Below are 3,131 nucleotides of genomic sequence, written 5' to 3' on the forward strand. Positions count from 1 at the left end.
AATTCCACAGGTTCACCACTCTCTGGGTGAAGAAATTCCTCCTCATCTCGGTCCTAAATGGCTTCCCCCTTATCCTTAGACTGTGACCCCTGGTTCTGGACTTCCCAACATTGGGAACATTCTTCCTGCATCTAACCTGTCTAATCCCGTCAGAATTTTAAACGTTTCTATGAGGTCCCCTCTCATTCTTCTAAACTCCAGTGAATACAAGCCCAGTTGATCCAGTCTTTCTTGATAGGTCAGTCCCGCCATCCCGGGAATCAGTCTGGTGAACCTTCGCTGCACTCCCTCAATAGCAAGAATGTCCTTCCTCAGGTTAGGAGACCAAAACTGTACACAATACTCCAGGTGTGGCCTCACCAAGGCCCTGTACAATTGTAGCAACACCTTCCTGCCCTTGTACTCAAATCCCCTCGCTATGAAGGCCAACATGCCATTTGCTTTCTTAACCGCCTGCTGCACCTGCATGCCAACCTTCAATGACTGATGTACCATGACACCCAGGTCTCGTTGCACCTCCCCTTTTCCTAATCTGTCACCATTCAGATAATAGTCTGTCTCTCTGTTTTTACCACCAAAATGGATAACCTCACATTTATCCACATTATACTTCATCTGCCATGCATTTGCCCACTCACCTAACCTATCCAAGTCACTCTGCAGCCTCATAGCATCCTCCTCGCAGCTCACACTGCCACCCAACTTAGTGTCATCCGCAAATTTGGAGATACTACATTTAATCCCCTCGTCTAAATCATTAATGTACAGTGTAAACAGCTGGGGCCCCAGCACAGAACCTTGCGGTACCCCACTAGTCACTGCCTGCCATTCTGAAAAGTACCCATTTACTCCTACTCTCCATGTTCCTTTGAAAAATGGCCGTGGCTGATCGAATCCCAAACGGGCATCTGTTATGGATGAACAGACCTTTGTGCGTGTTGATGCAGGTGAGGCCTTTCGAAGATTCTACCAGCTCCTGCATTATGTAGGCCGAGGTCAGGTCCAACTTAGTGAATGTCTTCCCTCCTGCCAGCATCGCAAAAAGGTCATTTGCCTTGGGTAGCGGGTATTGGTCCTGCAGCGAAAAACAGTTAATCGTTACTTTATAGTCCCCATAAATTCTGACCGTGCCATCGACCTTGAGAACCGGAACAATCGGACTGGCCCAATCATTGAACTTCACCGGCGCGATGATGCCCTCTCGTTGCAGCCTGTCCAGCTCGATCTCCACTTTCTCTCGCATCATGTATGGCACCGCACGTGCCTTGTGGTAGATGGGTCGTGTACCGGGAACCAGGTGGATCTGCATCTTCGTCCCGAGAAACTTCTGATGCCTGGACGGGAACTTGCTCAAAACCTGGGCACATCGCTTCTCGGCCTTTTGGCTAAGATCATGCGTAACTGACCTGACAGGGGAGTAACCACCATCACCCCAAGGTGGTTCTCCCTGGATCAGGAAGGTATATGCTTGCTTTTTTGGAAATAGGAGGTGTGTGGGGGACCTGACCCATCCACCTCCATGGCACGAACCTGGTATTGCAGTACTTCCAGGAACGGTGCAGTGGCTCTAGGCCTTTTGGCTAAGAGCATTGGCGCAGAGTGATCCTTGACGTGTGCAAGGTGACCTCTGGCGTTTGGGATTTGACAAAGAATTGGAACGATTGGCTACGAATTTCAAAAAAAAAAAAAAACCTGGGCACATGAGGCCTCATCAATGGATGAAAGCGCTCGGATGTCATCCCAGTTTCAGTGGATTTTTCCCAGCCAGCTTCTGCCGAACAGTGTGGGGCCATCTCCCGGTACAATCCAGAGTGGGAGATCGTGCACCGCTCCATCATAGGAGACTTTTACTGCTGCACTGCCAATTACAGGGATCAGCTCTTTAGTGTAAGTTCTCAGCTTGGTATGAATAGGGCTCAGCTTGGGCCTTTGTGCCTTGTTGCATCACAGCCTCTCGAAGACCTTTTTGCTCATGATAGACTGACTTGCACCCGTGTCCAATTCCATGGATACTGGAATTCCGTTCAGTTCAACTTTTAACATGATCGGTGGACATTTTGTGGTGAAGGTGTGTACCCCGTACACTTCTGCCTCCTCGGTTCGAGTCTCTAGTTCAGTTTGATCCGCCATGGATCGGTCTTCCTCTGAAACGTGGTGGTTTGCAGGGTTTGCAGCTCATCTGCACATTCGCTGGAGATGTCCCATTGTTCCACAGCCTTTGCACACATAGTGTTTGAAGCGGCATTGATGGGCTCGATGATCACCTCCACAGTGCCAACAAGGTGTTAATTGCCTTGCGTTCACACTTGATGGTGGACTCTGAGTCATCTGAGGTCGTGCAGCTGCAGGCTTGTACGTTCTGACATATGCCTTCCTGCCTGAAAACAATGTTACTTTGTGTACAGTACTTGCCGAAACCTCTTTATGCTGCAAAATTTGTTTGGTGTTATCGCTAGTGGCCATAAATGCCTGGGCTAACGTTATGGCTTTGCTCAGGTTCTATGTTTCAACAGTCAGTAGTTTGCGAAGGATAACCTCATGGCCAATGCCAAGCACAAAAATGTCTCTTAGCATTTGCTCCAGGAATCCACTGAATTCGCAATGTCCTGCAAGTCGCCTTAGTTCGGTGACCTAGCTCACCACTTCCTGGCCTTCAGACCGTTGATATGTGTAAAATTGATACCTTGCCATCAGAACGCTCTCCTTCAGATTTCGGTGCTCCCGGACCAGCGTACACAGTTCTTCATACAATTTGGTTGTTGGTTTCACTGGAGCAAGAAGATTCTTCATGAGGCCATAGATTGTTGCCCCGCAGACGGTGAGGAGGATCGCCCTCCGTTTGGCAGCGTTCTCATTCCCTTCCAGCTCGTTGGCCACGAAGTATTGGTCGAGTCGCTCCACGAAGGCTTCCCAATCATCACCTTCTGAGAATTTCTCCAGGATACCGACATTCTCTGCATTTTCACGTGATGGTTCGTTATCTATTACTCGTTGCCAGTTGTTATGTCTCAAATAAAGCAATTTGACTGAGTACTGCAGACTTGAATAAGTGTGATCTTAGTCTCTTTATTCTGACTCCAGAGTGTTGGCACAGCATGGGAGGCCTGCTTATATGCAGTGCTCCCAAGGGA

The 3,131-nt window shown here is 48.8% G+C and overlaps 1 pseudogene; it reads left to right on the forward strand.

Moving 5' to 3' along the window:
- The first annotated feature begins 1,365 nt into the window (after positions 1-1,365).
- On the forward strand, positions 1,366-1,567 carry LOC139251596 (U2 spliceosomal RNA; annotated as a pseudogene).
- Positions 1,568-3,131: the final 1,564 nt, after the last annotated feature.

This window comes from Pristiophorus japonicus, chromosome 2, assembly GCF_044704955.1.
Source record: "Pristiophorus japonicus isolate sPriJap1 chromosome 2, sPriJap1.hap1, whole genome shotgun sequence".
NCBI classification, from domain to species: Eukaryota; Metazoa; Chordata; class Chondrichthyes; family Pristiophoridae; genus Pristiophorus; species Pristiophorus japonicus.